This window comes from Protopterus annectens, chromosome 9.part0, assembly GCF_019279795.1.
Source record: "Protopterus annectens isolate FY-2018-M chromosome 9.part0, PAN1.0, whole genome shotgun sequence".
Taxonomy (NCBI): domain Eukaryota; kingdom Metazoa; phylum Chordata; order Ceratodontiformes; family Protopteridae; genus Protopterus; species Protopterus annectens.
The window spans coordinates 1,543,897,034-1,543,912,898 of NC_056743.1; positions in this window are offsets into that span (position 1 = coordinate 1,543,897,034).

Below are 15,865 nucleotides of genomic sequence, written 5' to 3' on the forward strand. Positions count from 1 at the left end.
TCAACAACACACACACACACACACATATATATATATATATATATATATATAAATACACACACACACCCTTCACAAATAGTTGCAGTATGTCCCTTGCCCTATGCACATGCACAGATATATATATATGTACTGCTGCCACATATGGATGGTTCACAGTATGTAGAGTAATCTTCAAAAACATCTACTACATGCCAGCAAATACATATGTGTTACATACCTTTCCTTTGTATTTCTCTGTTCCGTCTGTTTTTAAAGGAAAAAAAAAAGTTGGGGGGTTTCTCTGTTGATGTTGCTCTTTCTTTTTCTATGTCTGTCTGTTTCTGTCTCTTTGTGTGTCTGTCTGTCTCTCTCTCGCTCTCTCTCTCTCTTGCTGCAATGATATTATTGCATGTGTGGACAGCAAGTACAGCCTGCATTTCTAGGTATCTGCACATGTGCATGTGATGGCATCTGCACCAATTGATGCCCACCATTTAGTAGTTCCATGCAGCCTGCTGTGTGGTAATTGCAGTACTCACTGTCATAGCAGCCCACTGCTATAAAATGCTAAGTTAGGTAGGCATAGCCCTTTCAGCTTTCCAAGGTGGGGCCCATGCTTGTTTGCTGTGGACACCGTTGTGTCAGTCAGAAGGTTGGTATACTTCTTATATCTGAAGCTAGGGTTGTAGCCAGTGATTTGCATGTTGTACTCAAACCTGACTGTTGCTGCTTTTAGTACACACTTGTCAGTGTAGAATACTACTCACCCCTCCAAATGCTAACACCAGATACATGGGAGTATGTACTTTCTTTTCTAATTAGACAATTGCCTGCCATACAAAAGTAGTTATTGCAATGTATTCTTCTGGCACATGAACTGTTTGTGAACTACTATACTGTAAATATTAATTTACTCACTTCTGAACAGTTTGTGTTTTTTTTGTGTTGACATTAGCACAGGCTGCCCAAGACAACTGGACAAATTTCAGTACTGGGTATGCCTACCTACATCCTTGGTAGAGCCTGAATACACAGGTATATTGTTCTTTTGGGTAGGGGTGCAGAAGTACAGAGAGCATTATTTATTATTGTGTGATGTTTATCTTGCTGAACATACAGGGTTGCTGTGTACCTGTTAGTCTATCAAGGCAAGTAGTCTGTCTGCGTAGCTCCCACATGTGGACATATCCAGATGGTAGCCAGAGGTTAGCCTATTATTTTTTGTCTGTGCACCACACCGGTCTTTTCAGCACTGGAACATTGGCATTGTCACAGTTGGCTGCTACCAGTACATGGCTACATCCTTTGATATTTCTGTGTTGTACTCTTACATAAGGGTATGCTTGTGGGACTCCTTCCAAAGCTATTTGCAGTGTGTGTAACAGCAGAAAAGCTGATATGCCTGTGTGTTTCTGCCTCTGCCAGGCCTCTGATACACTCAAGAATATATTTGAACAGCCTCAGGGAAAGGTACATATAAGTGAGGTACACCTGTAATATATTACTGACATTAAGTTGAGACTGTGAGAGAATCACAGCATATGTATTAATACACCTTTTCTGACTTGCAAGCAGTGTCTACTCTTACTTATTGACATTATTCATTAAGTGTAATTCCCCACTTTTCTGCCTAACTTCAGTACTTTTCAGAGGGATTCAGAGGGACACAGCTAACATTTGTTTACAAATCGGGGACATCCCTGACAAGCAGTCACAGTTGGGAAGTATGGCCTCTGCCCTATTCAAATATGACAGTGTTTATCCTGCTCTGATAATGTGTGGGGTTTGTATAGTGCTACTGTAACATTATTTCCTGCTAGAATGGCTGGTTCTCTTTTCACAGTCATGTTATGCAATTCCACAACAACTGCTGGTAAAGATCCACAGAACAAGATTTGTGTTACGGCATTCCTATTTTCCCTTTACATTCACTCATTGTAATGCATGATATATTTATTACAGCACCAACTTGTTGCATGGCTACTGTGGCTTCGTGGTGCTTCATGCAGTATAGTGTGTCCAAGGTCCAGGGTTCGAGACTGACAGAGGTGTTTTATTTTGCTGCTCAGCAGAAAAAGGGCCCTGTCATGCAGAGAGACTAAGGCACTTTTAATCAGTTGTAAGCGGGTTTGTGCGTGTTTGCACGACACTTAGCAATACTAAGCTAAGCGCACACATGCGCACACTCACTCAAACCCGCTTACTACTGCTAATTTCTTTGAAAGAAAAGAAAATGGGGAGATAGGAAAGTGGTGAAAAAGGGGACACAAAGAAGGAAAAACAGTAGGGAAACCAGCTCGGGATGTGCAGGATGGGTGTAGGGAAGGTCCATAGCTGCCCATTTCTTTACCAGCAACAGCTGTGCATATGTTAGAACTTTGGAGTGAAATTTGAAACCTTCCACCTCTGAGAGAGGGGTGAGGACAACAAAGTATGTTGTACTGCCAATTATAATTATCAGTTTACATGTCCAGCGGACATGTGTGCGAAATGGGCAGCTATGTATGGGACGTGATTTATTTGCAGGAGCAGATTGCCCTTTTTTTTTTTTTTTTTTTCAGGTGAGAGTGGAATGTGAGGTAGGGGAAGTAGGTATGTTGAGGGAGTTAGGTTGGGGAGGTAAACAGACAAGACAAACAAGATGCATACAGGGGCAGAATATGACACATGGGGTGGGTGAACACAATTGATGGGGAAGGATGTTTGAAAATCGCAAGCCCATGAGCCCACAGATGGTAACAGTGGAACTGAGATCCCCACCCATAGGCAGTCACCACTGCACCTTCATAGCCCGGAGGGTGGCTGTGCTGGGGGCTGCGTAGTAGGGGCAGGCTCACCCGTGAGTCACGCCACTCTTGCCTCGACCGTTTGAATGTCTGAATGCTGGATCTCCCTATGCACCACAGCCCGGACCCTTTGGAGGGTGACAGGTGACCCTCCTCTGCCCAAGCTTGCACAGGGGGACAAGCCCCCATCCCCTGCAGTGCTTCCACCCAAAGGTGGCACAGGACCAACAGAGGAGGGGGGCCCAGGCTGGGCACTGGACCTGCTGGTGCCAGGTGCAATCGCCAGCTGAGGAGGGACAGGTGGGTCCGCTGGGACCGGCATTCCCATACGTTCTGTGTTTAGGTGTATTTAATGACAACATAGACAACAACATTCCAAATTAGTTGTAACAGCATGCAGTAATATTCCCATTAACCCAACACACCAGGGTTCTAACAGTTGAACAGCAAACATAACACATGCATATATTGAACGACAGTGGACATTCCAACAGCATGCAGGAATGGTTGGTGGCAACAGGCCACCAAGATTGTGGTGTTTGAACAGGGCACATGCATCAAAGTAAATGCAGATATTTATAGAACAATAGGACATATGTCCCAACAAATGTTTTGAGATTACACATACCCATTGAGGTGTGGAATTGCATTGTTTATGCACATACAGTAGGGTGTAAAAAGATACCTCCATTAACATCTTATATGTACTTTTAGTTTACACTACATTTCTATTGACTGCAGGTGTATATCCCCTACATGTATTATTACACTAGGCAACATGCATTAGGTTGTGTAATGGGTTTTGCTAGTTCATTATATACCTGACCTATATCTGATATACTAACTGTCCAGGATGCAGATGTTACTGCTATGTATTTATTTATTTTACTTATATTTATATATCTACATATCTGGATGTGTTCACGTGACATTTTCAGTTATATTTCTACAGCCCCCTACATTTCTAGCAGCACACTCACATTTCTGGGGGACACATTAACAAGCTACTCGTGTGCCAGATTTACCTATGCATGCGAGCCATTAACCAACTGTTGAGGACTGTATATATGCTTCACAGCTACTGGCACTTCTTTCATCCACTTTATATGGGACTGCCCAACTGTGGGTTGACAACGCTTAATACAACAGTACTATTTATATAATGCAAGAGTACAACAACATTTCAAAGTAAGTGACATGGACACACTCCAGGTATTATACCTTTATTAATTACATTACACACTTTTCTAGAGGCTCTCTCATTTATTTGATATGACACTGCATGCAGAAGACTTATTTAAGACATATTACACCTTTATTAGTAGGTTACCACACTCTTTTTCAGGCTCGCTCACTTATTTTATATAACAGCACATACAGAGATATTATTCAGGACTTATTTTACCTTTATTAATGGGTTACAACACTCTTTTTCTGGCTCTCTCACTTATTTTAAATAACAGTACATGCAGATAAATTATTCAGGGCATTTTATGGCTTTATTATTGGGCTACAACACTTTTTTTCAAGCTCTCTCACTTATTTTATATAACAATATATGCAGAATAATTACTAACCTGCCTGGTGGTGCAGCCTTAGCAGCCTATCTGCATAGGCTTGCTGATTCACAGCATGGACACCTGCAGCTGTGAAGTAAATGAAGGGATACTGAGACATACCTATCCATTATATAGACTACAGTAGCATTTCTTACATACTTCATTCCATGGCTACCTACTCAGTAATGGGGCATCTTGCATGTCAGGGGCCTCCTGTATCCATCAGTTCAGTAGGTCCTGCTTCCATCTCTTCAGGTCTGCATGGTGGTGATGGACCTGCTCACCAGTCCAAGGGATGCCTGTCACACTGGTAAGATCATGAGCTAACCGTTTCCAAGCCTCCGCTTTGTACTCCATCCCTTGAAACTGGGACCAGTGCATTAACCTGCCACTCCATGCAGTGCTTACTTAAAATAGGTGCTTTAAAAAATTTTATAGTAATTGCCAGTTACAGTCATTAAGCACATTTCAGCATAGCTGTGCAGTCCACTGTACCATGCAAACTTGAATAAAACATAATGGAAAATGTGGGAGTGTTACTGGGACTCTGGTGCAATAGTACATAACTACTAAGTCAAAGACATAGTAATAGATGTAAGTGAGGCAGGTACATGTTCCCTTTTATCAGCAGCATGTAGAAGGGCATCTGCTAAGGCATTAATGGCAAAATAAATGTGCAGCTGGGGCACTGGTACAGAAATACATCCATATAAAGCCTTGCACATACTGATAGATGTAGAACATGAGTGTCACAGCTTGTAGGTGTGCAGGTATGCCTTGCAAATACACCACTACAGCAGTGACTCAGTAACTCAGTCTGTTAAATGCAGGAGTCTTGACTCATGATGGTGGACAAGGAGCCAAACCACGTATTTTGACTCCTCGATGCCCCACCATTGTGCTCGAAAGTGAGTACCCTCCCAGCACCGGCCATTCTGACTGCAGATGTGAGCTACAATCAGTTATGGCGAGTATTCCCGCCTATGGAGCTTAAATATGCCTCATTCCCCGCACTTATATGTGATTAGCCATTTTTGAAAATTCTCAGCTAACAGCAAACCTGCTTAGCAATGGTTAAACTTCCATTTATAAGTATATGTATGTTAACAGTGCATGTTTATGCTAAGCTGTCATGGCTTAGTGGTTCAGTACTTTGATTATGGTGCACAGTATCCCCGGTTCGAGCCTTGTCATTGCTTTTTATTTTACTACTGTCCAGACAGGCTAGGGAGTGTGGCTGTATTTAGGTGACTTTGCTCAACGTTGCTCCACATTGCCCGATGTTGCCCAATGGTGCACTGGTTAGCACGGTGCGCAGCTCCGCGCAAACCTATTCTGCTAGGTAAAGCGCTGCTTAGCTATGGGCAACTATATTGCGCTGGGTACAATGCTGCTTAGCTATGGGCAATTATATGTCAATATCCTTAATGCTGCTCACCTTCTTATATTTATATATATACATCTTGTTCACTAATACATAGGCCATTTCGATGCTTTTTACTAAAATTTCATTCATATAAGCCAGGAATTATTGTATATACTAATTTAAGACATAAAATAGAAAGGGGAGTGGTGGGACTAGAACCAGGAATGCCTCCTCTTTGTGCGAAGGCTCTACCACTACGCTATTGCTATTTGGCTTAATTTGCATAAACATTTCTTATTATGCTCTTCGATGTCGAAATTGCTAACTGTAGCTAAGCAATGGGCACACACGTGCAAACACGCGCAAATACGGGCAGCTATATTGGGAAGTATAAAAAAATAGTTTGCATTTTACAATTACAAAGGGGTTTAGTATGTGGGGATGTGTAGTGTTTGCTATGTGTACATTTCAGCGAACTCGCTCATTGCACTTGTCATTTTCACATTTATATGGTTGCAGGGGCATGGATATTTGGACTGCTCAGCAGTCCGACACGTCCCCTGCAGTCTTACACGCTCCGTGTTAGCCTTCCAGTTGAGTCAGCACACCCTCATGAATATGCATGGCGAGCTGACATCATAGTCTTAGACGGCTGTCTCCGAGTAAGACTTGGTTAGTCTTACATGGAGGATTACTGAATCCCCCCCCCAGTGTAACAAAATATATTTCCTGTTCCAATTTAATCTCCCTCTATATTTTCAAGAAATCAAAAACATCTAGTATATAAGAATGAAACTTTACTACTATAGGTAGGAAATAACTATGTAAGAAGGTAGCTAAATTATGTGTAAAAAATTACATGCTGAAACAATGGGATGACCGGGGGGGGGGGGGATGGTCTGTCTGTCATACTTTTGTGAATCTTAGGTAAACAGGAAAAATAAGGGCCATAGTGCATTTTTCTCAATAAAATTTCTTATCTGCGTCGTGTTTTGAAAAATATCCCAGTCTAAAACATTTATGTAACAGCTCCCTGTAATTTTCTAATGCATTTTCATACTCAACATAAGCAACAGTTTTATACACATTACTATCATTTAACTGCTGATAACACATCTTTAAATACAGAACATAATACACTACTACCAAATTGCCCCCCTTGTCAGCTGGTTTAAAAATCAGCCTGAGGATTTAATAACATCTGTGTAGGCACCATGTAGACCCTACATGGAATGTATACATGTACATTGCCATGGATCCCCCTCAGCAGTGTGCCATGCAAATTAATGATGATGCACTGCTGAGGAATAAGGATATTGAATCAGTACAGGGTGAGGTGTAGCGGCTAGTTGTGGCTGTAGATGAGTGTGAGGCTCCCTGTAATGCTCCCCACCACTGTTGTAATGTTGTGAAGTGTGTCAAATGTATAACATATCATTTTTATACTCTTTTAATGTTTTTTTTTTCTTCATGTTTGCATGGTGCAGTATGCAGCAATGCTAAGCTGTGCTCACATATATACAGCTGACACCTGCTAATTATCTAAAACTAGAAACTGGATATATTTTTTCTACCAGCTTTCCCCAGTTAGGGGTCACCTGTCTGCTAATGACTGGTAGTGGAGTTTTACAGTGTCGAGTTGCCAGCCTGGTGCCCAACCTTTCACAGAAGGCAAACACACACAGGCACTCACACCTAAGGCCAATTTAGAGTGTCCAATCCACTTACAGCATGTCTTTGGGATGAAACCCACATGACCACAGGCGAACATGCAGACTCTGCACAGAAGGTACCCCAGCCAAGGATCAAACCACATAACCTCTTGCTATAAGGCGGCAACGCTAATATAAGGCAACAATGTTAACCTCTGCACCACCACAGCCACCATAATTACCACAATTACGTTTTGTGTGTGTGTGTGTATATATATATATATATATATATATATATATATATATATATATATATATATATATATATATATATATATATATATATATATATATAGATATAGATATATATATATATATATATATATATATATATATATATATATATATATATAGATATATATATATATTATGCGGTGCACCACATCACCTATAGGAGACTTGTAGTCACTGTATACAAAACTGACAATACACACCTGTATAGTAAATATTAGCACTGTTTTCAAGGCTGTAATCTGCAATGTCACTAATGGACTGTTTTTTTTTCTCTCTCCCCACCCCTTATCTTCATGTATTTATTATTGTTATTTATTATTATGGTTTACTATTACCATATAGTGTTACAATAACTATATTTTGGGAGATGTGTTTTTTTATTGTTATGCGTTTTTATGCTTTCATATTAACATATCCTGTTAAATAAACTGTTTTGTTGGCCTTATGCTTTAACTGTTACTGGCACACTGTTAACATACTGACTGTTCTGTTATTTCATGTTGTGTCACACAAAATATACATTGTTATATATATTTGGGTTAATTAAAATGATCTTCCATGCTGTTAATACTAACAATGGTTTGTTCATTACTAACCTCAACGTACTACTATACCTCAATTGCCACAGCATGTCAAGGTAGGCTGGTTCCAGCTGATCCCCCTACCTTGCCTCAACTGGCCATGGCACTGGGTCCCAGCACATCTGGGACCCAGCCCAGTGGTGTCCCTTCTGTTGGCCCTGCACCACCTGTGGCATCGGGTAGTACTGCCCCATGGGTCAGGGCCTGGCCCCCCTCTAGTAGTGGTGGTGGAAGGAGTGAGCTGCTGGATTGAGGGCATGCTGGCCAACCTGTTGGGGCAGCCTTACCCCAGTTTCCAGCCTCCAGCACTACCAGCCTTTGGGCAGTGAAGAAGCAATGCTGACAGTCCCATGGGTGGGGATGTGAATCATGCTGCTGCCATCTGTAGGCACATGGGACTTGGAATCCACAACACTCTCTGTCTCCAAGGTGTTCACCCCCCTCATGTGTTACACACTGCCCCTGCCTGCTGTCTTGTCTCTCTTGTCTGTCTGCAAATGCATCTTCACCTACCCAACTTACCTCCCCCGCATGCACTTATCTCCCTTCCCCAACATTCCACTCACACCTTTAAAAAAAATGTGTACCTGTCCAAAAAATATATTGCCCCATACATAGCTCTCCATTTCGCCCACATGTCCACTACACACAAGTAAATTGGTCCAATTGGCTTGACAAATGTAGTTATGTTGTCCTCACCCCTCTCTCTGTGGGTGACAGTTCAAATCCATGTACATATTCTGTCAAAGTGCACAATTGCTGCTGTACAAGAAATGGATAGCCATGGTTCTTTCCTACATCCTTCCTGCACATCCCTACCTGCCTTCCACTATGCTTTTCTCCCTGCTTGCACCCCATTTAACCACTTTCCTATCTCCCCATTTTTCTTTTCTTTATATTTTATAGCACAATGTTGCATGACGTGCCATACCATGCAGCTTTGCTAAGCTCAGCTAAATAGAGCTATATTGATTTTATGTGTCTTTAAAATTCTATTGCACATTTACAAAATAAACACCTGTCCCATGTTTCAAACTCAAAACTATTGCTCTTGCAGACCAGTGCATTAACCTGCCACACCATGCAGTGCTTACTTAAAATAGGTGCTTTAAAAAATGTTATAGTAATTGCCAGTTACAGTCATTAAGCACATTTCAGCATAGCTGTGCGGTCCACTGCACCATGCAAACTTGAATAAAACATAATGGAAAATATGGGAGTGTTACTGGGACTCTGGTGCAATAGTACATCACTACAAAGTCAAAGACATAGTAATAGATGTAAGTGAGGCAGGTACATTTTCCCTTTTATCAGCAGCATGTAGAAGGGCATCTGCTAAGGCATTAATGGCAAAATAAATGTGCAGCTGGGGCACTGGTGCAGAAATACATCCATATAAAGCCTTGCACATACTGATAGATGTAGAACATGAGTGTCACAGCTTGTAGGTGCGCAGGTATGCCTTGCAAATACACCACTACAGCAGTGACTCAGTAACACAGTCTGTTAAATGTTTTATAAACAGTACATTTTTACCACACACAGTCCTGTGTTCAAATCCATTGGTGTGTAGCACTGCATTTTCAGTATTGTGAAGCCAGCAATTAATGACAGAGTCATGCACATTTTTATCCACACAATGCATGTCAAATGAAGTGACTGTTTTTAAATGATGGAAGTCACAGGCCTACAGGTAGGAACACGTTTCACGTATTCCTATAGCAAATGTATATGTGCATAACTTGTCACATCATGCAGTAATATGCATTCACAGAGAATGTCAGGTACTTTGAATCCAGACAATCCTTTCAGAGTCACAGTGCAGATTACCACAGCTGAACAATGAACACAAACATTTGAAGCCCCTACTTGTAACAAGGACTGCCCTCATACACACTGCAAATTACTACTAGACTGTAATACATGGCCTGGCAGATGACCAAATGGTGGACATATTCACACACACACACACACACACACACATTATATATATATATATATAAATATATATATATATATATATATATATATATATATATATATATATACACACACACACACACACACACACCCTGTCTTGCTCATAGACACAACAAACATATTGCCTAATACTCTGTTATTCATACCATTGCCTTCATTGGAGTGTAGAGGGTACTCTCACTCTGGGCCTGGCTCTACAACTAGGCTGACACAGCTCACACAGTTACTCCTACAGCTTGTTGTCCTCCAAAGTCTTCACACTCTCTGCCTATGTCTATTACCTCCAGCAGTAGCTGCAGCCTATAGCACACCTATCTCTATGTAAAGGTGTCTGCAGCAGACCTACCCTCTGTGATGATATAGTCTCCTCACCCCAGTGATGTCCAGCACAACATATCAGAAAGGGGCCCTTATCTACATGAAAGCCTTATATATTCCACAGTGGTTGAATGTTATTGGCTAATGATAGTCCAAATCAGTTGTTTTGTCTGCAATTAGTATTTCAGAACCACAGATTGGTTTAGAGGTACTCACCTGCTGCTGGGAAGCATGTTTAAAATGGAAGCAGCTGGCTATAGGAAACTATTCTTTATGAGACCTTCCTCACACAGCGCATGTCAGTGTGATATCTATACTATCATCACATATCAACAGAGGAATACTGCACTCCATCAGGTATGTAAATGTTTTTGTGTACTACAGGTTGCAGATTGGTAAATAGACTTACGGGGAATAGTGATTACAGCATTAAGCCTGTCTTAAATCTGTGATAATGATATGTCAGTGACCTTGTTCTGTCTTACACCTACACAAGACATACAAAACATCAAGGGTGCATTGTCATTGTGGCACACTGGTCTCATTGGACTGTCCCTTTACAGTGGTTGTAATAGCACACTGCTATTCATGTGGCATTGTTTGTATGACATATTATCGAGGGGTTGCATAGGAGACACACCACAGTAGACATGAGTGTTGGATGTATGATAATACAGCACTAGCTGTCATGGCACACATAGGAATACCTGACTATTGCTACTGTCTCAGTTGTATCCATACACTTTGTTTGTTTTCTGGTATCTGGGATTCTGGAAAATGGGACCCCGAAATATTATTTACCACACTGCGGTATGGTAAAATGTGGGGCTTGCCATTGGTGTAAATTTATTAAAGTTGGAAATTCTTTTGTTATACATGACATTAAATACCATATTAAAGGTAGGTTCAATTGTAACACAAGATGGGTTGTGTATTTAAGTTCTTGCACAGATTGCTCTGCGTTTTATGTAGGCAGAACAGAAAGACCCCTTAAAAATAGAATTTACGAACATGTGTATGCCATTGAGAAAATGAACCTTAATAATGCCCTAGCTAGGCATATTAAGGATTTTCCTACATATGGTTTTGTTTTTTTTGTTATTGATAAAATTGTTGACAACGTTAGGGGTGGACCAATGGATTTGAAATTAGATGAAAAGGAATTAATATGGCTACTGAAATTGAATGCCTTGGTTCCCCCAGGCTTGAATGATTCTGTTTCCATTAGAAGTATCCTGAAAATGAGGGTTTTGAATAGATAAATAAGTATGTGTGTGTGTGTTTATTATATTTACATACACATGCATATTTGATTTTTATCCTATTTCTATTTGGATCCATATATTTCTTTTACACATTATTGTTTTTGAATTTTTAATATAATTGGTTTAATTATTTGTATGTGTATTTTGATGTTATTTCTGTTGTATGGTGGTTATAGCCATTTAAATGGAGGTTTGTCCTTTTATTAATGGATGGTGATGTCATTGAATGTATTTTTATATACGCTTTGTATCATTTTTATTATTTGTCTGATGAAGTTTGCTGATTATAAGTAAATGAAAGTGCTTACTTTATTTTTCTGTGACTCAGTGTGTTTTTTTCTTCTTTTGTTTCAGTTCTTAGTTTGTTTTTACTTGGTTTGCCGTTGGTGTTTCTTATGGAGGAAATCACCACACAGGAGTCTCAGGTTCTATTTCATAATGAAAGCATGGTGTCACCTTCGGACACCAGTGCATTAGGGAAGTTGACTGTACTTGTGGAAATGTTGACACAACACGTGGATGTTTTATCCAGCCAGGTAGCGGTTACTTGGCCTTGTTCAACTGGAAATTCTGGTTTGAGTGTTCCATTGGACTCAAATCATCTTAGGACACCAGCAAACACCTCTGGATTGCAGGATCGAGGTATTGGTTGTTCTGAGTCCCTTGTTTCGACTGGTTTGCCTTGTTCCGGCTTTCGGTCATCACCTCCAAATGGAAATATTTCTGATGGACGTTCTCAGGCTGACGTAAACATTGGTGGGCCTGTAAGTACTCCCTCTACCATTCCTTGCTTAAATGAATGGTTTAAGGACCCTGTTGGTTTTACAAATGTTGTTACATCTTCTGATGGTCCAACAGACGTTGCAACAATAGACAATACTATAGTCAATAATTTGAAAACTTTTGACATTAAATTATTTCGTTTTAAGAAATTGCAAATTGAAGTACAGTATTTGGTTGAGTGTATTAACCGACAACAAGTCCCTAAGGGACTCAGACAATGGCGTTTTCCAACCGACCTTGTAGATAATTCAACACTTCATAAGGAACTTTTGAAACTGTTTGATCGGCAAGGTGTTGAATTTATGAACTTACTTGTTAAGGATTATTGTTCTCAGATAGAGACATTAAAAACTGAGTTGGCTGGGCTTGATTCAAGTATCCGTTCTGATAAAGACTTTTTACGTTATAAATATGACTTTATATGTATTTTTCTAGCATTGAGAACACCTTGCTAAAGATTAGGGACAATAAGGTTAGGAAATTGAATAGAGACCAATTGGCTTATGGAAAAGGTACTGCATATCCTTTACCTCCCTCTAATATGAATAGGAATAACAATCTTAGTGAAAATGCTGGTCCCTTTCTGGCTGATGGTGGTGGAAGTCCTAATAATATGGATAGTAATGGGAGCGCAATGACTGATACTGTACCAGTTGAGGGTTCTCCTGTAAGAAGAAGCGAAAGGCTTGCTAACAGGCAAAATGATATTGGGGGGAACAACAATAGAGATAATAATATTGCTAACACGGCTTCTTCTCAGGGTTTTCTGGGTGCCAGGAAAGAGAACACTTGCGGTCAACAGAATCGGTCACAGCAACAACAGCATTGGAAAAAGAAAACATCGAACAGGAGGAGGAGGTAGTTACTTCTCCTTATAATGTGGCTGGTACTGTATTCCTTACTGAACATTCTAAAACAGTTCAAGTTTTAGTTAATAGTACGGATGATTTTAAAATTTATAATTATTCTTCATTTGTATCTGCTCCATTACTCATTGAGGTTTTCGCTAAAGGTTTGACTTTTGTTCCCACTACTAGAGGTGATTTAGCAAAAACCCTTATTGATCTTAGGACTTATACTAGGAAATTGAATTTAAATGTCCTTTTTGGTACTAATTCCAGTCTTGCTAATGAGATTAGAGTAGCTAGTGTCTTTAATCCTGTTTTGCATTCTTCCATTTTACTTTTTGAGAAAATTTGTGAAAATGACATCAGGATGCTTTTTAACAATAAGGCTTTGCATAAAACACAGTTTTTTAATTTGTCCAGTTTGGAGACGGATGCACTTAAGGAATTGAACTTTGCTGACATACGTGTCATCAAACCCGATAAGGGGGGAGGTGGGTTGAATTTTATGAATATAGATGACTATAATATAAGAATACACAGCCTTTTAGAAAAGGAAGCTTATGTTAAGGTTTCCTTGAATGAGATCAATGGTGCCTACCAATGGATTAGGGGTTTTATTAACGACCTATTTATTGACGGGTGTATTGATGTTGATTTATACAATTACCTTTCTATCACCCATCCTCTTACACCTATTATGCTTGGGTTGCCAAAAATTCATAAAGACTTGGTAAATCCTCCTTTCCGCCCCATTGTGGATAGTAGGCAATCCATTACATATGGGTGTGCAAAATGTATTGACACTAAACTAAAAGCGGCCTTAATAAATGAATCTCAGATTTGTAAGGACTCATGGGCCTTCTTGGAAGCTATAAATAATCTCCCTTTTTCCAAGGATTTTAACTTCTTCACAATCGATGTCCGTGATTTGTACACAGTTATACCCCAGGACATCGGTTGTGAATGGATTAGGGGGTTTCTTTTGGAACAACATGTGGATGGTTCATGTATTGACCTTGTTATTTACTTATTAGAATTGGTAATTAATAATAATTATTTCATCTTTGATAAAGAATTTTATTTACAGAAAATGGGTGTTGCCATGGGTTCCCCTTATGGGGCCACTTTTGCTAATACTGTGATGGCCTATTGGGAAAAACATTTTCTATTCAAGGACAGTGTTTTCCAGGAAAGGGTAGCATGGTACACCAGTTATTTGGATGATATTTTTATTCTTTGGAAGGGGGACAAAACTTTGGCTAATTCCTTTATCGAGCATATCACTGAATATACTGATTTTTTGTAATTTACTTGGGAGTTCTGGGTGGATATAATTTCTTATATAGATGTTGAATTAATTAAGGATCTCCCTAATGGAAGGTAGATTTCTAAGATTTTCAGAAAGTCAACTTATTCAAATGCATTCCTCCACTATTCTAGTTGCCATCCATTTTCTCAGAAGAGAGTGGTTGTTAAAGGTCAATTTGTTCGGGCCGGAAGGATGGTGTCTTTGGAGTGTGACTTTATTGATGAATGTACCTTGCTCAGAGAGATGTTTGTTAAGCGTGGATACCCTGGTCATTTATTGGAATATTTAATTGGTGAAGTTCACTCGAAAAGATTGAGTGGCATCTTTAAACCCTTATTGGCTAAAGGTGAAAGTTGGGATGTAACCGACCTAGGGGAAGTTAGTGGTAATATCAACACTAGTCCACTGACTAATGAGGGACGTTAACTCATGGCTGGTTATGTTAATTTAGCATTTGATTCTAATCACCCTTGTGTTTCTTCCAACCAAGGGTTGGATAAATTGAGTTTCATTACCACTTTCTCACTTGATGCCCCCTTGTTAAGATCCATTCTGCTTAAAAACTGGTGTTTCCTTTTGGAGGAAAATGTGGTTAAAAACAGTGTAGGTGACTCCCCTTGTGTGGTTTGTAGGAAGGGAAGGAATTTGAAAGGGGTTCTGTAAAATGGGACCCTGAAATATTATTTACCACACTGCTTTATGGTAAAATGTGGGGCTTGCCGTCAGTGTAAATTTATTAATGTTGGAAATTCTTTTGTTATACATGACATTAAATGCCATATTAAAGGTAGGTTCGATTGTAACACAAGAGGGGTTGTGTATTTAAGTTCTTGCATAGATTGCTCTGTGTTTTATGTAGGCAGAACAGAAAGACCCCTTAAAAATAGAATTTACGAACATGTGTATGCCATCAAGAAAATGAACCTTAATAATGCCCTAGCTAGGCATATTAAGGATTTTCCTACACATGGTTTTGTTTTTCATGTTATTGATAAAATTGTTGACGTTAGGGGTGGACCAATGGATTTGAAATTAGATGAAAAGGAATTAATATGGCAACTGAAACTGAATGCCTTGGTTCCCCCAGGCTTGAATGATTCTGTTTCCATTAGAAGTATCCTGAAAATGAGGGCTTTGAATAGATA